At 43.9% G+C, this 21896-nt stretch overlaps 1 long non-coding RNA gene across 2 annotated transcripts; it reads right to left on the reverse strand.

Moving 5' to 3' along the window:
* Positions 1-3494: 3494 nt before the first annotated feature.
* Positions 3495-21357, reverse strand: LOC112676610 (uncharacterized). 2 transcript variants are annotated; one of them, XR_003146617.3, is made up of 5 exons: positions 21241-21357; positions 20479-20666; positions 19637-19751; positions 18294-18349; positions 3495-9358 (listed from the first exon to the last, which is right to left on the reverse strand). It is a non-coding gene; the product is annotated as an uncharacterized LOC112676610 (long non-coding RNA). The 2 variants fall into 2 exon arrangements; XR_003146618.3 differs by having other exon boundaries at positions 20479-20663; positions 21241-21351.
* Between the last annotated feature and the right edge of the window lie 539 nt (positions 21358-21896).

Genomic DNA, 21896 nt, shown 5'->3' on the forward strand with positions numbered 1-21896 from the left:
CCTTCGTGAAAGCCCTGCACAAAAGCTCCAAACCGACTTAGTCGTAATTTCATACTCCTCCCAGTCCATTTAGAAGAGCAGAGCTTTATTTCCTCTCTGCACAGCAAAGAAATCAGAATCTTCAGCTCTGGAAAAGAGCTTTTAAACCCCTGATTCACGGCCCGTGGTTTCCCAGGGCCAGTACCAGACATCACGGATGACCGTGTCTGGCTGTCTAGGTAACAGTGAAGGGTAGGGGGGCGTCATAATAGAAAGAGGGAACATTGGCAGAGTGCTCGCCTGCCTGTGACATGAATGAACTCCTCAAATCTAGTATGCGATGATTGTTTCCATTTTATAGACAAGGAAACTGAGGCATGAGAGCATAAGTAGTTTCAGGGCATGCCGCTTATAAATGGAGATTTGAACCCAGGGAGTCTGGCTCCAGAAGCAGATCTTAAGGAAGCCCCGTCTGGCTTCATGTTTTAGGACAGGCTCCATGGGTTATTAGTGAAATCAACTGACTCTTCACCTGGTTGGTAATTAAGTGTAAAAATGAGAGACTCCTAACTCTGGGAAACGAACAAGGGGTAGTGGAAGGGGAGGCGGACAAGGGGATGGGGTGACTGGGTGACAGGCACTTGATGGGATGAGCACTAGGTGTTATACTATATGTTGACAAATTGAATTCCAGTTAAAAAAATGCAATAAATAAATAAATAAAAATTAAAAAAATATAAGTGTGAAAATGGCTCCTTTGCAACAATGCCACCACCCCAGCTGACACCCCTCCAGCAGCTTGCATCACATCACCCACCTGTCCCCAACCCCAAGACACGCACAAACCACTCCCTAGGTCTCAGCCAATGCCCTCTTACCTTCAGTTTTCCCAAGTGCAACATGCTTTTTCAGCCCTCCATGCCCGGCATGCTGGGTTTGCCCTGCTCTCACCCACTTACCAAGTCCTCCTCACCCTCCTGAGCCAGGCTGAGCATGTCTCCCCACCAATAGGTGATGATGAGTGGATGAAAACAAATGTTAAATCCAAAGTTACTAACTGACATCCTGAGATCTGGATGTGGCCCTCAAGTGGGGGGTTTTGTTTTGACCATACCATGCTTTTAAAACAATTGAATTCGTCACCTATATTTTCAAAAGTAGCAGATTTCACACCAAATAATGTGGACTTCTGGTAGCCACAAGATCTGACAACATGGACCTAACACCCTGCCCGACAACAGTTAGTGGACCTGGGCAGTGGCTGTCCCCTTCGGAGGGGACAGGGGCCCTCCAGATCATCAAAGTCCCCTCCACGCCCTGCCCCTGTCCACTTCGCGCCTGTAATACCCTCTGGCCCCTGGAGGTCTGGGAGTTTCAAGCCCTGCTCTAAAGATTCTGCAAAATGGGAGTTGGGGAGCAGAGAAAGAGCAGCCTTTGGGAAGTGTTCTGAATCTGAATCATCCTTCCCATTCTGTGGTCAGCTGCCAGCCTTGCCCTCTACAGGATATATTATATAAGCAATCAGACTGTCAGTTCCAGAAAAGCATCGAAAAGGAAGGCCATACTCCATTCCTTCATTTATTTCCCAAATATCTGTGTATCCCCTCCATGTGCAAGGAATTGTGTCTAATTGACATACATTTCAAGGAAGCTGCCTCTAGTTCTTTAACTCTTTATCTTTTCCACTAAAGCCTTTAAAATGTAGCTTCTCCATGATATCTGCATCCATGTTCCTCCTCATGAGGAATTTTGTCTCTTGTGAATGGACCAGTAAAGACATCCCCTGCTGGCTCCCGTGGCAGCATGGTTGGCTCCTGATCTCTGCTGTTCTGAGGCTCTGGGTCTCAGCTAACACACACACCTCACTCTCATGTGTCCTCGGAGCAGGGAATACAGCATCAGGCTCCAGCCCAAGTCTGGACCTTCTGGCAAGGCCTCATTACAGCCTCCCATGCCTGTGCAGAAGGTGTGGCTCCCCTGTCCCAAACCTAGGCTGGTAACTTTTATTGGGGCTCAGGCTTTAACTGGAGATTTGAAAGAGCTGGGGGTTTGATGCAAGGCAGCTGGAATGCCAGTCTACATGGGTAATGATAGTCAAAGTCTCCAAAAGGAAAACAGTGGGTTCTCCAGACAGACCTGCTTGGGGCCCTAGTGCCCAAGAGAGGGAGGGAGGAAGGAGGCTCTTCCCAGTTGCCCTCTGATCTTTGAACCTGGGCCTGGCATCTCCATAAAGAAGCAATAGCGAACCCATCAAGCTGAGGTGACCTGTCAACACCACCACAGATACCCCAGCCAGCCAGATGCTCACAGCCCTGAGTGTGATCTCGGGGTTATGAGATTGGTCCTTGCATTGGATGTGGAGCCTGCCTAAGATTCTCTCTCCCTATCCCTCTGCCCCTACCCCTTCCATCTCCAAAAACAATAGCAGCAACAACAAACAAACAAAAACTCAACGATAAGAAAGTGAGCAACCAGATTAAAAAATGAACAAAAGACACCTCATCGCAGAAGATGCCCAGATGGCAAACAAGCATTTAAAAAGACAGTCAACCGCATATGTCAATAGGGAATTGCAAATTAAAGCAACAATGAGGTACCACTGCATACTTATTAGAATGGCCAAAGTCCAAAACACTAACACCAAATGCTGGGGAGAATGTGGAGCAACAGGAACTCCTCCATGGCTGGTGGGAACGAAAAATGGAACAGCCACTTTGGAAGGCAGTTTGGAGCGTCTCTTACAAGGCTAAATATGCTCTTACCATACAATCCAGTGATTGTGCTCTTTGGTATTCACCCAAAGGAGTTCAAAACTTTTGTCCATAAAAAACCCTGCATACGGATATTTGTAGCAGCTTTGTTCATAGTTGCCCAAACTTGGAAGCAACCCATATATTCTCCAGTAGGTGAATGGATAAATAAACAGTGGTACATCCAGATAATAAATATCATCCAGCACTAAAACGAAATGAGCTATCAAGACATGAAAATATATGGAAGAATCTCGAATGCTTATTATTAAGTGAAAGGAGCCAATCGGAGAAGGCCGTGGGATTCCAACTATAGGACATTCTGAAAAAGGCAACACTATGGAGACAGTAAACAGATCAGTGGTTACCAGGGGTGATAAAGGAAGAGAAGATGAATTGGAAGCACAGAGGATTTTTAGGGCAGGGAAGCTCTTCTACATGGCTACACCTCACACGATTGCCCATACATCACGCGATTGCCCGAACCCATAGAATGACAACACCAAGGGTGAACCGAAATGTAAACTATAGACTTTGGGTGATAATGACGCGTCAATGTAAGTTCGTCGACTGTTGATAGTGGAGGAGACCCTGTATGTGTGGGGAGCGGGGCGTGGGGTCTATGGGAACTCTTTGTACTCTCTGCTCAACTTTGCTGTAAACCTAAAATTGCTCTCAAAAAATCCAGTTTACTAATTTAAAACATTTAAAAAAGAAATCATGACCTTCCAAACACATTGATAGCATCCCTCTCGGGGCCCTGGAAGGTATCTGTATGGTGAGGGATCCTGAAGCTGAAGCATCATTAGCGTCTTCTTTTAAGAAGATGTGTAACTAAGTCGAACAGCTCTGGGACTCAGCATGACTAAAGCTGAGTAAATACGTGCCTCTGGTGACGAAGGCAGGAACGTGTAGGCATGTCAGACCTGTGAGCTAACTGCAAGGAGTCTCGCAGAACGCTATGTTCGCAGACAGCAGGGAAAGCCAGCTATTTGTTGGATCAATTAGCCAGAGGATGGTAGAGAGTTTCTACTGTCATTGCTAACATCTGATGAGCTTCTACTACATATCAGACCATGCTAAGTGCTTTATCTAGCAACACTTCAGAGACAAGAAATTGAGGCTCAGAGAAGTGACCTGTGTTCCTGAAGCCTGCCTTCAGATATTCTGTGAAGCTGGGATTCAAAAAATGGTGCCCTTGGCTCCCCTGAAACATGTGGCCTTCATCCAGGACTTCGGGCGATACATTTTCCCTCTTTTTCATTGTTTGCAGGATGTAATAGGATCCACTGTGAAGTCTTCCCTGAGGCTGTGCATATAAAAATAAGAATGAAACCAGGGGACAGAGAGCTCCTTTTAATTGTGAGATGTTATATGCATTTGTCAGAGTCCAATCAGAAAGCAGAAACCACGAAAGGTCTTTTAAGCAGAAGGAGTTTGATTGAGGGAACTGACTGCCCAGAGGATGGAGGGACTGAGAAGCAAACCAGAGCTGGTGAGAACAAGATGCTCTCACTCTCCTTGGATGGAGGCACAGCGAGAGAAGGTTGCTTTGCCAGAGCCAGAAGCTGGCGCACTCGGGAGGTGGGAGAGCCCCGGAAAGGGCTGCCCGTGGGGCTGAGACAGTAGAGGAAGGAGCACTCTCGGAGCAGGAAAGAGAGGCAGCAGCCGCAGGAGATGCTGTGGAAGCAGCGATGGGATAGAAATACCCCAGATGTTCCCCTTCTCCATCTCTTCCATTGTCTCGAAACCCTTCCTCTGGCCAACCCTTCCTGGGAGGCCGGGAAACCACACCCCATCAATGCAAGATAATTTTACTATAGGAGACAACTGCAGCCTCCTGATTAAGCAGAAGAGGAGGGCAAGACACAGAATTCCAGAATCCTATACACTCTTTCTTCTCCACGTGGCTTGAACAAACAGGTGAGACCAAAGTTAACCAGGATATCTTACATTTCTGGACCAAATCTTGACTCCACAAAAATGATGGGGTGGAGGAGTAGCTAAGGAAAGAGATGGGTAGCTTATACATTCTTCTCTGCCTTAAACCAAGCATCAAAGGGCTAGCTCTCCAAGGGCAGGATTTATTTCCATCTTAAAATAGAGAGAAGCCTCAGGACTAGTGGAAGTGGTCTGCCCCCTGCAGAGGGGCCTCTGGTGAGGTTTGTAGAGCTCCATCCCAGAGACCAGGAATGACGTTGTCCTCCTGGCTCCCTTGATCCATCAGAAACTGACAGCCTTCTTGTCCAGCAGTCAGCTGCCTCCTGCTTCAGGGTGTCTGTGGGAGGAAGCAAAGAGCGCCAGCCAGAAGCCACTATTCCTACTTCTCCCTTCATCAGTGCCCTGCCCTGGATTCTATCTCAAGATGCAAATGCAGCCCCAGAAATGCACTCTCCGCCTCTTAGCGCCACTGCTCCGCCAGGCCCAGTATTCATAAATGGCCTCTGAGTCCAGGACTGTCTGTCCCCACCTGCCTCAGGAGCCCTCCAGTTCTTCCTGATGTAGCCGCGAGGACCATGTTCGGCTCCTTGGGCCGAGTGCCCTCTCCTCCCTGGAGCTGGAATGCCCTACAACTCCTATTGGTCAGGTTAGCACTGACTCACATCACAGCAGTAAATAAATGTCACTTCCTCAGGGGACTCCTCTTCTGACCACCTTCCTAAAGTGGTCTGCGTTTCATAGCACCTTGCACTTGTCCTACTTGTTACATGCTGTTTTTACTATTCATGTAATTACCTAGACCGGGGGTCAGCAAACAATAACCAGTGGGCCAATCCAATCTACCACCACTTCCTATAAATAAGTTTTATTGGGACACAGTCACGTCCATTCATTTGCATATGGTCTACGGTGGCCTTCACACAGCAATGACTGAGTCAAGTAGTTGCAACAGAGACCTAATGGCCAGAGATCTTTCTAAATGTACATCTTCTAAAATTAAAATTACAAGCCTTCTTTGTGTCTTTCTATTGGCTTCAGAAAAGCATCCCAACACGTCAGCCTTACACAATAAGCCCTGCCAGACCTGGTTTCTGATTGCTTTGCAAAGCTGCAGGTGCTGAAGGTTTGGGAGATTGGAATGGAGGAAACTGATATTTGACAATCACTGAGTCATGCCACGCTCTGTGCTGGGTGCTTCGTGCTTAGTCTGATCCTGGTACATCCCCTAAAAATTACTTGCTTATCTGTTCACCCTAGAATTGGGTCTTATAACATTTATTGTTGCTCTTTGATATATTTTTCAGAAAATAATGTCAACCATTTCTGTTCTATCAAAGATTTTAATTGATAACTATCTTTGTTTCTCAATAAGCAGACTGTGGGCCATTTTTTTTCCTGTGGCCATTGCATTTTAGGTGTCTTATCTTTAAGATATTTTAACCCATAGCAGCTGACTATCTTCAATGAGTGAAGCTCCAGATCCTCAAAACATGTTAAATCCTTTAGACCTAGGTCTAGTTACATGTGATGAAAAACCCAAAATATGGCTTAAGCAAAGTAGAAATTTGCTTTGTCACATAATTTAGTCCAGAGGCAAACAGTCCAGACTGATATGGCAGTTTTACAATCCACAGGGACCCAAGCTACTTTCTCTTACTGCTTTACTTTTCTTGGTTCCCACCTCATAGTCCGAGATGGCTGCTTGAGCTCCATCCTTATGTCCACATCCCACCCACACTGAAGGAGGAAGGGAAGAAGAGGCAGAGGGTTTGTCCCAGCTGTCTTTTAAGGACATTATTCATACAATATTACCTCTAAAATCTCAATGGCCAGAGCCCTATTACCACACTTTGATGTAAGGGAGGCTGGGAAATGGAACCTTTATTTCAGAGATCCAGTCCCCAGCTAAACATGGAGCTTCTGTTACTAAAGAAGGGAGAGCGAATGGACATGCTGGAAGACCACTAGTCTCTGCCACAGGTATTCAGCTATTTCACATTGCCACTGGCCAGACGATATTTATGTTCTTTATATGAAAACAAATCAAGACCAAACTTAAGTTAAAAACTGTGCAATGAACAATCGAGTTATTCTGTTCAATCATCCATCCACTTGTTCATTCATTCAATAAACATCTATGTAGCTTCTATTCTAATCCGGGCACTGGGCAAGATACAGGATGCAAGAATTAAATAGAAATGGGAAGAACAGATTCCTGAACTTCTTCCTAAGGCTAATTATTATTATTATTATTATTATTTTCTTCCTAAGATTTTTCTTAAATGGGACAAGGGGTATTTTAATGAACAAGGCCATTTATCATGAAAGTGCACATACAGAATAACAATAAAAACCAGCACCTCGACTGAGGAGCGCTTAAAGCACCAAGTTCCCCTGTCAACTGTGATGTTCTAAAGTCTTCAGGGGTCTCCAGACTGGGCTGTCTAGAGCTCTTCTCCCCGGGGAAACTCTACATGGCCTGCTCAGCCTCCTCCCCCACACGTCCAAGGACAAAATCCAGCCGGGGGGCCTCTGAAAGGCAGAGATATTTATGCCATATCCAGAAGACCAAATCTAAGAGACAAAGCTGATGCCACTTGAAAGGAATCAGAGTAGGATCTCCGGAGATTAAGGAAATGACACTGACCAAGTTGCAAAGGGGAAAAGGGTGAGAAGAAGTACATACTAAAGCAGCTGGACCATCCGTTATTTTGATTTGTCCTTTCCTTAAAAAAATTTTTCAAAGAGAATTAAAGGAGATGAATTAGCCCCCAACAACTTCAGGAATATTAATCCATCTTGCATTGGCATTGACACCAGTCTCTGTAGGGTTGGGGTAACGCGAAGAGAAAGCTACAGATGTGCCTCTGTCCCCCCACCACGTCCCCTGCCCTGTGCCCCTGCCTCTCGCCTCTGGCCACTTTCCCTTTCATGCTTTTGTTTGACATATAGGAAAGAATCATGAGGTGTTGAGTATCATTAACTTCCAAACACCTAGGAAATCAGTAGGAAAGTGCAAACACTGCGGACCCCGACCGTCTCCGCAAATGATCTGTCCTCAAGTCCTCCCCTCTAGAGATGAAAAGAAGGAATTTGGCAGGCTGACAGTCTCAAGGAGAGAGGGCTGAATGAACAGGAGGGAGACAGACAGAATAAATGAAAATATGATTGACTTCTTACCTCGGCCCGGCTCACACATGGTTCTGAGCATTTAATAAACAGGTTGACACTCTGAGTTCCCCTCATTAGGGGAACACGGAGACCTGGACTATCATAAATCAGAAAGCCAGGTTATCAAAGCTTGTGATCTTTAACTGTGTCAGGGCGCCCTCCTGTCTGCTCAAAAGGAGGCAGCAACCTGCAAGCTGCAAAGAATTAGCCGCTGTGCCATGATTTAACACACACGCCCCCGGAGGAGGCGGGAGGCTGGGCTGGGCAGGGAAAGGTTGCCCAGGTACCCAGCACAAGTACAGCTGTCTTGGGAGTGCATGGTATTCGGGAGATAATGATAAACCAAGAAAAAGACCTAACGTGTTTGCTGAGGCTGGCAGTGATCAGGGGAAATTGAGGCGAATGCTAGGATTTCCAGGCTGGATGGGGGCATTGGAAGTCCTTCATTCCTGTGGTTTACCAGCCTGGCTTCATGTCAGAATCTAACAGAAAATGGGTAATTTCTAAGAAAGACACATCTCTCCTAGAGGCCTCAAATTGCGTTCAAGAGAAATGAATACATTTGTCCACAAAAAGCTTTACAAGCAAATGTTCATAGCAACTTTATTCATAACAGCGCCAAACTGGAACCAACCCAAGTATCCCTCAGCAGAAGAATGGATAAACACACTGTGGTATGTCCATACAGTGGAGTACTATTCAGTAATGAAAGAAATGAACTCCCAATACATGCGACATGAGTGGATCACATAGACCAAATGCTGAGTGAAAGAAGCCAGGCACAGGAAAGCAGACACTGGAGGACTCCTTTTATATGAAACTCAAGGACAGACAACACCAATCTATGGCAATGGAAGTCAATAGAACAGTGGTAGGATAGGGGGACCCCAATTTGAGGAATTTTCTGGGGAAATGGAAATATTCTACATTTTAATCTGGATGATGGTTATGGGACTGAATACATTTACAAAAAGTCATTAATCAGTACATCTACTATTTGAATATTTTACTATATGTAAATTACATCCCAATAAAGTACTGGAAAAACAAGCACACAAATGAATGAATACAGACCTTAGGGCCTTTGTACATGTTATTCCCTTTGCCAGGAGTATTCCCCCTCCAATATTTATGAGACTGGCCCCATAATATCATTCAGGTCTTCACTAAATGTTCACATGTTCAAAGAACTCAGCCATTCACTGTTACATTGCTGGTTTTTTTTTTTTTTCATTTGTCTACATATTCCTCATCATGCTCAGAAATTACCTTGTATATGTGTTTATTGTCTGCTTCCTCTTCTAGCCCCATCACCATGAGACTGTGAGCTCCTAGAGAAGGCCTTACCCATCATATTGACTACTTGTGCTGTGTTTCTGTTTACCCCTTTCCACCTGCTACCCACCATTCTATGTCCTACTGTCAGCTCAGAACCACCTTGTTGGAATACATCAGCATCCCTCCTCACTTTCTGGCTTCTGGTTGAGTTTTGGCCAGTGGGAAATCCTAGTAGGAGACTGAAAGGAAAGGGAAGTGAGGCATTAGAGTGTCATCTCTACTCCAGGAGGTCACTACAAGCTGGCTGTCTCTCTAGACTAGTGGTTCTGAACTGGGGCCTATATTAGCCCCAAAGGACATTTGGCAAAGTCTGGAGGGTGCTGCAGGCCTTCCAGGTATAGAGGCCAGGGATCCTGCTAATGCAAAGAATCCTACAGTGCATAGAAACCTCCCCCCAACACAGAAGGATCTAACTCTGAATATCAACAATCAACAGTGATGAAGTTAGGGGAATCTTTTTTTTTTTTTTTTGAAGTGAAGTGAAAGTTTATTTATTGACTTATTTGTGTATATTTTTATTGGAATTAGATTTGCCAATATATAGTATAACACCCAGTGCTCATCCCATCAAGTGCCCCCCTCAGTGCCCGTCACCCAGTCACCCCATCCCCCCACTCACCTCCCCTTCTCTACCCCCTTGTTCGTCTCCCAGAGCAAGAGCAGGTCTCTCATGTCCTGTCACCCTCTACTGATTTTTCCCACTCATTTGGGAAATCTTTTCTCAATAAAGGTCCCAGCTCTCCTAAGGAGGTCCTTCCTCAAAGCTATCTCCCTCAAATTCAGATGATATGCGTAACATTCTCCCATTCCTTCAGGTCTACAGGTTGGAAAAACCCGTGTTGCTAGCTTGCAGGTCCCACACTGTCCCTTTATGCTTCTCTAATATCCTGCCTACATCCTAGTCTGAGCACCTTTATGAAACTCCTTAAAGTAACCTAACCAGAGTTGATTCTTCTGTTTCCTGATGGAACCCTGACAAATACAACATTTCATCCCCGGCAGCCATATGTCCAATAAATAGCAATAAGTATCTGCTAAATTAATTAATTCATAAATGATTAATTAATTAAATGATTAAGAAGCTCTCCCCAGGAGATTCGGATTTAGAAGTCAAAGCTAAATCTTAGAATTTATAACCTTTCAGAGATATCCCAGGCAATCCTACAACAATGCCTTTATGTATTAGTGCAAAAATAGGCCCAAGGAGGGGAAAGTACTCTTTGGGATCACATTGTTGTGAGGAGTAGACTGTGGTCCAGTAAGTACCTGGTCTGGGCTGTTAGTTTGTTACTGTTAGTTTGTTACTTTCCTTAAATTGTGTTTTTTCCAGAACATTTGCGATGCCTTTGGGCATAATGCAGATTCTGACATCCAGATCTCCTGGATGTCGAGGAGAAACATTTAATCTGTGAGGTTTTAAGTCATCTTCACATGGTTCTGAATGTACAGGGATGAAGAGACAGCTCCACAGAGGGGACAGCAGCCTGAGGACAGATATTTCTGGCTCAGTCCCAGATACTGCCACATTCAAGCTCCCTGACCAATTAAGATTCAGTTCCCTCACCTGGAAAATGAAGATGATAATGCTCACCGCTCAGGTTTGTCCTGAGCCAATGCCTAGATAGCACATGGTCAAGTGCTGGGCACGGAGTGCCATTTCAGACAGTGAGTGGTCAAGGCTAAGGTGTGATCCACTCCAATTTTCTATAGTTTGTGCTCTAGAGTTCTCAGAGTTCTCAATGGGACTGAAAAAGGACAACTTGAATTTAAAAAAAATAAGAGAGTCAGTCCTCTATATTCTCGGCTAAAACGTAGAATGTAGGAAAGCCAGTCCCAAGCCCCCAAGACTCAAATTATAGGTTTAAATTGCTTACCACAGCTTTAAACCTGCCTGTGAAAAATATCCACATTCTTTTGTGAGCTTAAGAGAACAAGGCTTCCTCTAGGTTTCCTCAAAAGAGTAGAATTAGGATCTCATGTTTGCTCTTCTCTCTTTACACTCAGATTAGAGTCTTTAACACCAGAGAACTATCAGATTTTCCACTCAGAGTGAATGGACTGGAGAAAAAAAGGAAAAAAGAAAGCTTCTTCTGTCCCTCCATAATGTGGGCTTGGACTTTGAAGACTTGGACGTTGACTAGTCTAAGGAAAAACAAAAATGTGTGCTTCTAAATGCCTTGTAATTTAGACTTAAGGAAGGACCAAAGGGATGGTGAGGATAAGGGTATATCCTCTTTAGTGGAGACTTAAATACAGTACTTTCTAACTCTGAGACTCAAGATTTTCATCTATAAAATGGGGAAACAGGGATCCCTGGTTTGGCCCAGGGCACGATCCTGGAGACCCAGGATCAAATCCCATGTCAGGCTCCCGGTGCATGGAGCCTGCTTCTCCCTCTGCCTGTGTCTCTGCCTCTCTCTCTCTCTCTCTCTCTCTCTCTCTCTCACTGTGTGCCTATCATAAATAAATAAAATAAAATAATTTAAAAAAATAAAAATAAAAAAATAAAATGGGGAAACAGCAGTACCTACTTCAGGAGGCCAAGGTAAGGACAGACTGATGAAATTGTAGTAATTATTTACCACCTATCAGCAAGTTTGTAGGCAACCTTCAGTTAACACTCTACATTGTTGTACATTGTCCTCAGGGAAAATCCCTTTAATTTTTTCTTCCAATTATTCAATATTGTTTATTATAGAAAACTTAGGCAGTATATAAAAGAACGATAAAGAAAGCAAGAGTTACATGACACTGCCCCACCCAGCATCCTAAGATAGTTACCATTAACATTAGGGTAGTGCTTTTCATGCATCTCTTTATCCATTTTAAGCTGTTTTTAAAATCCGGCCTGCTGTTGGGATCAGCTATGATCTGCACATTTTAATCCGACTATAGCACTTTGGACTGTATGGATACATAAATGACTTGAACTTTCTAGGCCTTGGAACCTTAACCTATAAAATGGTATATTCATTCTCTAGGGCTGCTGGAACAGATTTCACAAACTGAGTGGCTTAAAGGAAGAGAAATCTATTTTCTCTGCACCCCAGAGGATTGAGCCCTAAATCAAGGTATCAGTGGGAGTGTTCCTTCTGGAGGTTCTGAAGGAGAAGGCGCTCATGCCTTCCTCCTAGCTTCTGGTGACTGCCACCAATCCTTGGAGTCCTTTGGCTGTAGACACATCACTTGAATCTCTGCCTCCTCCTTCTCATGACCTTCGCCCCCATGTCTGTTCTCTTCTTATGAAGGGCCCTTTGTCATTAGATGTAGGGCCTACCCTGATAATTCAAGATGATCTTATGTCAAGATCCCCTACCTTAATTATATCTGCAAGACTCTTTTTCCAAATAAGCTCACATGTAGACTACCTCTTAGGGGGCCATGCTTTAACTCACTACAAATGAGAATAAGAATACTTGCCTCCTGGGGTAACTGTGATAAGTTGAATAGGATCATGTTTATGCAGTTCTTGGCACATGATAATGATCAATAAATGCTGTGTATTAATAATCCTATCTGAAGGGCATTGTTTTTCCTCCTTCTTTCTGGAGGAATAAAATAAGATATAAATAAACAAACCTAAATGAATAATTTTGAGGTGCAAGTGGGTGCCAAAAAGGTGGTTTTCTCTGATTCTCTGTGAGCTCTCTCTACTGTCTTAAAGAAGAGACTTTTGATGTATTTATGCCCTGATTTTTTTTCTCTCTCTTTTCCCTGGGGCCTCTCTCTTCTTTCTGGCTTTCCTTCCTCTAGACATAGCTCAGCAGGCTTGGCCATTTTATTGGAAAACACAAAGCTTCAGAAGGCATAGATTCAACCAAATCAATTAGGTGAATTACATTTTATTTAGAGTGAAAAATCCACCATTCATTTCAACATGTAGCTTTTCATGCTTCTGTGACATTGAGGTTGAATAGAAATCCTTTATAGCTTCATTATTTTAAAGCATAGAGTTGTTCTGATTTTTTTTTAACTTGACAGATGAAAATCAAGACCGATGAAAATGCTGAACGAGGAAGCTATTGCTCACTTCACAAAAAGATTTGTCCTTGACCAGATGATGCTCCTAGTGCATTTCTGGCAACTTGATTTATAAGAGGTGGATAATAATAGAGCAAGAAAAACAATGGAGTGGGAATGCAGAGCAATGAGTTTTATTCTGGGCTGCATTATCTTTTAGCTGTGTGGCATCATGTGCTAATGTGACCTCTCTGTGTCTTGATTTTGCTACTGTAAAATGAAGGAGAGTTGGAAGAGGTGGCTGCCTACGTGCCTCCCAGCTCTGACCCTTTTAGAGCTCATCCACCAAATGACAACATTTCTCCATTCCCCCTTCTAAAGATTTAACTTCAATCCCTTAACCACTGGCCAACAGAACTTTGGAGATGAATTCAACAACTCTTCTACAGGTGAGACACATAATGGCATTTGTTGACTTGGAAACTTCCATGATTTTTCATCCAAGAACAGGGAGTTCTGAAGCAAATGAGTGTGACAGGAAATAAGCTACCACACACAGGAAGCTGAACAACTGTCTCAAAACAATACACTCACACAGGTCCCAAGGCTGTGTGTCCACTTGTCCAGTGGCGGGATCCGAGATGACGTCCGAGAGTGAGATGGCGAGAAGAACTTTTGTGAACAGAAGGCTTGGCTTTCCCCATGAAGAAAAAGTAGCTCAGACCACATTTTACCATTTCTGTCCCTCCTACCACATCTTATACAGGATTGGTGCTTGGCTATAGCTCACTGACTCACTGAGTGTCAACTGTTCAGGAGGAACAGGGGACAGGTTCTTTCCCAGAGAACATTGACCATGGGTAGGAATCTTCATGAACTCAGGTGGTAGGAGAAAATGTGGACAGGGAGTGACTCCATTGTAGATCTGGCTGGGCAGCTGCTCTAGCTTCCCATGTCCATTCAATCCACTATTCTCCACTTGCCTCTTCCTTTTGGGCCTTAATTTTTTCATGGTCACCATCCCCTCCTCTTTCTCTTTCTCCTCCTCCTCTCCCTCCACATACCCCCCTTCTTCTCCTCCTCTCTTTATCTCTCTTCTCTTCCTCTTCCTTTTCTTCTCCTTCCTTCTCCTCCTCATCATCATCTTCATTGTCTCCATCATTATCATCATCATTACGTTCATCATCGTCATCATCACCCTCATCAACATTGTCATAGCTGCCATTTTTCAATGTTTACTGTATATCTGACAGTATGCTAAATACTTTACATTCACTTTCTCATAACCATCACAACAATCTTAAGGATGTCTTGTTTGCACCCCCTTTGCCCCTGCCCTGCAAATAGATCCTGAGATTTGGATACAAATAGTTTATTTGGGAGGTGATCCAAGGAAGCATGGGGAGGGAAGAAGAGACAGGAAAGAAAGGAGAAATAAAGGTGAGTGGTCAATGCTGAGGGTATCTGGGACACAGTCAAGCTGCAGACTCCTGAGGGGCTGTGAGAACACATGAGGGAGTAGAATCTTTATCCATCACATGTCATTATTTATTGGTTGAGGCTACTCCTGAGGATATTACCACCTGGCAAGTCTGATCTGCCCCCTCCTGAGCTGAGCACAGGTCAGCAGTCAGAGAAAGCCAGAGGGATGAACATCAGTATTTTTGGAACTGAGCCATGAGTGGCTTGGATAGGGTAGGTGGGGGTGAGGAGACATGGGCAGGACACCAACAGCATCCACGATGCCATTATTATTCCAGTGTTGGAGATGAGGAAAATGAAGTTTAGAGAGGTGAAGTAACTGACCCAGATCACAGAATCCTAAGTGGGTAGAGTTGGGATTTGAACCTGGGTCTGCAGATGACAGAGCCTGAGCTATTAACTCCATGCTCCCATCCACTAAAGGTGAGGGTTAGCTCTAAGCTGCCCTCTACCCACAGCTCACTCCTCTCAAATATCTCGTGATGAGTCCCAGAACATGGAAGGGGCAGTTTTGAACACGGAGATGGGACCCCAGGCAATCATGAAGTTTCCACCTTCCACATCAGTTGGCTGCATAGTCCTCTCAGACACCTCTCAGTTAATGAGGTTTGAGGCTCTGCAATTTGAAGAAGTCACTCCAAAACTCTAAGCCTCAGTGTCCTCACCTGGGTTGTGGGAGAAATAATAAGATGGGTACCCTCCGCAGAAGCTGGTGGCCAGAATTCAAGGACATCATGCACAAGAGGAGGATAGTGCAGCCTCTGGCAAATAAGAGCCTGGTAGCTGTTAGCTTATTATTTCTATCAAATATTACTAATTATTATAATTACCCGGGCCTTTGGTCTTCCACCTACCATATACTGTTTCCAAAATGAAAATCAATGAGTGGGAAATATCAGAAAGGGAGACAGAACATGAGAGACTCCTAACTCTGGGAAACGAACAAGGAGTGGTAGAAAGGGAGGTGGGCGGGGGGTGGGGGTGACTGGGTGACGGGCACTGAGGGGGGCACTTGTTGGGATGAGCACTGGGTGTTATTCTATATGTTGGCAAATTGAACACCAATAAAAAAATCAAATCAAATCAAATCAAATCAAATCAAATCAAATCAAATCAAGACATTACCCTGGACAGAGTCTAACAAGAAAAGGTGACAGAGAAAATAAGGCAAATTCAATCTCCAGTCTTTCCAACACAGTCTACCAGGTCAGGCAGCTACAACCACCACTGTGTACGCATATTTAATGGAACGGAAGATGGTGTCTGTAGAGGCCTACAGGTGTCTAGCCAGGCCTGGACTGAGACACTCTTCTTTAAGTTGCCCAGATTCAAAGTTTGACTTTCTATGATCCTACTTCTTTCCTTATCCCTCATAGTCTGTTTGCAACCCAGCAGCAGCTAGAGTAGTTCTTTTAGAAAGAAAGAAAGAAAGAAAGAAAGAAAGAAAGAAAGAAAGAAAGAAGAAAGAAAGAAAGATCATCTCATGCCTCTGTGGGAAATATGAGAAAGGGAGACAGAACATAAAGACTCCTAACTCTGGGAAACGAACTAGGGGTGGTGGAAGGGGAGGAGGGCGGGGGGTGGGGGTGAATGGGTGACGGGCACTGAGGGGGGCACTTGATGGGATGAGCACTGGGTGTTATTCTGTAAGTTGGCAAATTGAATCCCAATAAAAAATAAATTTATTATAAAAAAATAAAATAAAATTGAACTACGCTTTTTCCCTTCCTCTTAGAGAAAGGCAAAGCCTTGACAGTGGCCACAGAGGCCCCATAATGCATAGTCTGGACATGCCCTCCTTTGATCTCTCTGCCTCCACTCTGAGCACTCTCCTGTCGCTCCTCCACAGATGCCTTTGGTGATTCTGAGGCTATTGTGCATGCTCGGGGCATTTCCACTGGCTGTTCCCTCCATGGCCATGTGGCTCACTTCACTGCTTTCCTCAAGTCTTTGTCAAATGTCACATTCTTTAGAAGGACTTCCCCAACTACATCATTTAAATTATAACAATCTCGAATCCCCACCCCATTGCTGAGACTCAACCCTCCTGTCTTTATTGACCTCTGACAGATTATATTTCTTTGTTACCTATTTATTACTTCACAGTATACGGTTTGTCTCCCTCCTATAAAACAGTGGTTATCAACCATGAGTGACTTGGTTGGTTAGATAACCCCCTAGACATTTAGCAACATCTGGAGATATTTTTTAGGTTGCCGTGATTGGGGAGGGGTGCTCCTGCCTTCTAGAGGGTTGAGGTCAGAGATGCTGCTGAACACCTTACAATGCACAGAACAGCCCCTACCACAGCAAATTCTCTAGCTCGAAATGTCAGTAGCCCTGAGGTTGAAGAACTGTGCCACAGAATGAAGCTTCACAAAGACAGGGCTTTGGGGCATTTTTTTTTCCTTTATTGCTAGATCTTGACCTCTAGAACAGTATCTGGCACATAGCAGTCATTTAATAGATATTTAGAGGATAAAGAATGCCTAGAAATGGTCCCTAGGGTGAAGACTTTCAGATTCATTGATATCTCAAAATTCCTCTTCAAACCAGCAGCAGAACAAAAATACACAGACACTGGCCAGACCACAAGAAACAGCCAGGTCCTTGTTTGGAAAAGGAATCATTTTCACCGGAAAGAAAGAAAGATGTCCCTCTGACAGCCCCACCCGGAACTCGCACATTGTGTTCTAAGTTTAACACATCTTGTGTTCTCTCTGCTGAAACCCTTGGCCCCAGCCCATAATATCCCTGAATCCAGGAAACCATTATGAGTGATCAGGGTCAAAGGTTGCTCCTATTGTAACCCACTTCCTCCATCAGAGTTTTAAATTTGGAAAACGTTCTTATTGCTATTGTGTGGAATGGCAGGTCCCAGATAACCTCAGAATGATTTTTATTTGTCTACCATGACCCACCACCACTAAAAAAAAAAAAAAAAAAGTTAAAAAAAATTGCAGAGCAGGAGGGGGCTTTCCTCAGAACATAATGTTAGTAGACAAGGAATCAGATAAGAGCAGGCTGATATTTTCAGCCTTTAACTGAATAAAAGGAAGGAGAAGTTGTCAGATTCCCAGAGGGACCCCTAAATGAAATTCCATTTCTTTTTTTAAAATGACCAGAATAGGAAAAAGATTAAAACCCTAAAAGAGTATCAATTTTAGGTGACAGTAAGTGCTTAAAACTTTTAAGGAGATTATTCTAATACCCTTGGAAATTTCTGCAATGTTCCACCCACCTTTTACATGAAGAGTAGTCATGGTACCCACAGATATATCCTGCCTTAAAACTCTAGGGCATCAGAGAAATCTCTGGATTTGGCCAGGAAGAGAAGAGGAGAGAAAGGGAAGGTGATGAGAGATGACAAATCTCAGAATTACATACGGTAATTAGATGGCAAGAGGAGGTTGTGTTGGTCAACAGTGTAAAACAATGGGACACGTGGCCATTTTGGAGGAGACTGCATGCAAGAGGAAGAAGGAGGTAGAAGGTCTTTGATGCACTTGCAAGGTCAGAAAAAGTTACTCCAGTCAATTCAGCAAATACTCATGGAGCCCCACTGTCTAGAGTTTGGTGTTAAGGCTGGCAGTACAAAGACAGGAAGTACAAATGTATGATGCCAAATGCACGGGCATTGGCCTGGGCTTAAATTCTCTCACTGCCACTTACTTGCTATAGGAGCCTGAGCAGGTTGACTTAATTCCATGCAGAATTGGTTTCCCCATCTGTAAAATAGGATTGAAAACAGTAGTTACCTACTTCATGGGGTTGCTGTGGGGATGCTATTTGGCAAAGTGCCTAGCACGTGGGACACTAGTCAACAATAAATGTCACTAGAGTCAGAAGTAAGACAAGGTCCTTTCCCTTAAATTGCTCATAATCTAGCAGGGCATCATAATCAAAAGAACAATCAACATTTATCTTGCATTCACTGTCTGCCAGTTAGTTTCTATACATATGCTTTACAAATATTATTTCATTGAATCCCATATAACCTGTGATAGATAAGTGCTGTTCAATAATGCCTGGTTCTTCTCCTATTAGGGCAATTGCACTTCCCAGGTATCTTGCATTTGGGTTGGGCCATGTCACTAATTCTGGTCAATTGAGTATGGGAGAAAATTATACCTATTCCTGCCTGTCTGGAGCGTTTAATTGCCAGTGCATGACCCAAATGCAAACAATCTTCCCCGTGCCACCAGGAGAAGTGCCACTCCAGTTGGTAAGACCTTGGTCACCATTGGGATTGAGCCCCAGTTACCCACACTTGTCCACTAACATATCCTATACCCTATACTGGCTGCCTTCTCGTCCTTCTCATTTTGTCACTTTCCTGAAATCATTTCCCTGCTGCCCCCCTCCCCATCTTCCGGTAATCAAATTCCAGTTGTTGGAGGATTACCTACTCTGAAACAGCAATAGTAATCCATTTGATCTTGCAAATCCCATTTAGAATTATTTAAAGATGAGCTAAACTCACTATCCGTTCAGCAAAGTAGGTGTTGACCCTACTCATTATTCCAACTTATCTTGCAATATCTTATGTTTTTGTAAATGTTCTTGGGTTATTACTCTTGGTCCAAGGATGAGGATGATAGCAGACGATGTGCAAAGAACATGTAGCATGAATAAAAAAATAAGCTTTGTTGTTTGATATCTAAGTCCATTGAGAATTAGAGACTGGTAATTATTAGAGCATGATATTGCTATCTTGACTCTTATAGAACTCTATACCATAAATATCATTCTCATCCCCACTCCAAAGGCAGGGAACTTGAGTACAGAAAGGTTATGTAATCTGCCTGATTTCCAGGTCTCAGACCTGACAGTTGTTGGGAGTCAAATTCACACCCACTTCTAAGTCTCAAGTTCATGCTCAAAACCATTATACCATATATATATAAAGAAATGTAAGTAAGCAAAGATGTCTAAGAGATCAGAGAACCCTAAACAGCTTGAAAAATCTGTTGACAGCATAGCAAGTTAGAAAGCCTACCCAAGGAAAACCATACCTTCTCCTGAGAATTAAAACCTTCAGTCGCCTAAAACAGACTGCCCCCACATATACCTCTGTGGATAAAATCACCAGGCATAGCATCCAGAACCAAGAAGATAGTACACATCAGTCTGTGAACATAAGGGTAGGAGAAAGATATAAGTGGAGCAAAGGTCGTATTTCTTGCCTCCCAGCACCACCCTGCAACCATACAGGGCAGATGGGGAGAGTCTGTGCTCACTGAAGTTGGGTAAGCCCCCCTTCCTCATCTCCTTCTCCTGACTGTTCAGACTGATATCACCTGTATCATCTCTTCCAAGAAAAAAAATGGCAGCCACAGAAAGCTACTAGTCCAGCTTCCTGGATTAGATGATTATTACACGATGATTACACAAGAGATGTGATGTGCTCAATAACTGGGCCATTAAAAGGGAACATGAAAGAAGGACACATAAGCAAGTCATAGAGGGACCAAGGTACCCAGTGGCCAGAGTAAATTCTTTCTCGTGTCTAAAACAGGCAGGTCTTCATAAGTTTGGAGGACCTCACGCTAAAGGAAAATCTTTAAAACTCAGGGAAGACAACAAGATTTCCTACCTAGCATCCTCTATCTTGTCATCCTTACAGACTATAGCAGATTTCTTGATGCTTTGCCCCCATCCCCTCACTGCTTGGGGTTTCCACACTTGCCAGAGACCTCTTCCTGTAAGCCAGGGCCAGGCCAGCAGGCAGGAAATGAGGCTGACTATGTCTTTGCACGTCCCTCAGAATGAGCGGCTCCTGAAATTTTATAGCCTAGGCACCTTGCTCCCCTCACCCTAGTCCTAGGTGTGTCTTCCTGTCTAGGGCTTTCTCTACCTGAAGGAATGAGTCCAGCTTTGTACAGAACAGACCGGAAGTGCTAAGGAGCTGATGAACCCGGAGTAGACCTCAACCAATGACAAATGTAAGATAAAGGGTAAATAACTGTGCTTCCCTGCTTTTCATGTGGGACAGTTCTGAAGTGTGCTCCACATCATCTCCCAGAAGCTCCTAGTGTAAGCCTGCTGGACACAAGAAATAAAAATATAGTGAGCCCAGTTAGCTTTCAATTTTAGATAGGCAATGAATAATAGTATAGGAATGTTGTATGGGACATACATACACTAAAAAATGAGTTGTTGTTTTTCTGACATTCATATGTAACTGGATGTCTTTTATCTGGCAACCCTACCTCAGGGCTGTAACTTTCTTATTAATATACTCTTTTCATTTCCTTATTTCCCTACCAGGGCTTCCTGGGAATTGCCTCCCAATTAAACAATCTGTCCTCAAATCGTAGTTACTTCTGGAAAAACCCAACCTAAGACAGAGACTTTAAGCCACTAAGGGTAAAGGTGTGAGAGTTCCTCCATCAAATACCCTCTGCAATTTATCTAGGCAAGAGCTGAATTCATCACCAGGTCACCAAAGTGGGTGTTGATCCAACTCATTCTTTCATCTGACATTGAAATTCTTCTATTCTCTGGACAGTGGGAAAAGGAATCTCACTTCTCAGCTTCACCAGTAGGTCTCAGGAGTAAGAAAACGTCATTGTGACTCATCAGACCCCTCCTTCATTACTGGTCCCAAGCTCCCCACCTTTCAGGGAATATTCCACAGGAAAAGACACCAATGGATCGAAGTCAACGAGGCGGTGTAGAGATCTATGCCCAGTTTCTACTCTAGATGAAGACCAAATTACATAATAAAGAGAAGCACCAGAATTCCATCCTAGGTTCTGTGTGACATCATGTGAGGGCCAAGTACATAGGCTCTGCGCTCTGAGATTGAGTGGAAGACTTCATTTGCTACTTCTTGAGCAGGTGACTTCACCTTGCTGAGCCTCAGTTTCCCCATCTGTCAAACAGCACACAGGATAGTCGGAAGCATTCGGGGACGTGACGTGGACAAGATCATTGTTGACTGTGATCACGGCGATTATCGTGCTACCCTGGTGTCGAATTTGTTTTGTACAACTGTAGGCCATCACAGCCTAAGGGTTCTGTTTCCCCAGCAGAAATTGGAAGCAATGCCTATAATGTGTCAAAGGATTTAAAATCACTTCTCCTGGGAGCTCCTGGTTGGCTCAATCAGAAGAGCATGTGACTCTTGATGTCAGGGTTAAGAGTTCGAGCTCCACAGTGGACTGTAGAGATTACTTAAATAAATAAAAATCTTTAAGAATAATAAAATAAAATCACTTCTCCTGGGGTGAGGCTGTGGCTCTGAATGTTTTGTATAGGGTTCTCCTTGGA

Source organism: Canis lupus, chromosome 26, assembly GCF_003254725.2.
Source record: "Canis lupus dingo isolate Sandy chromosome 26, ASM325472v2, whole genome shotgun sequence".
Taxonomy (NCBI): Eukaryota; Metazoa; Chordata; class Mammalia; order Carnivora; family Canidae; genus Canis; species Canis lupus.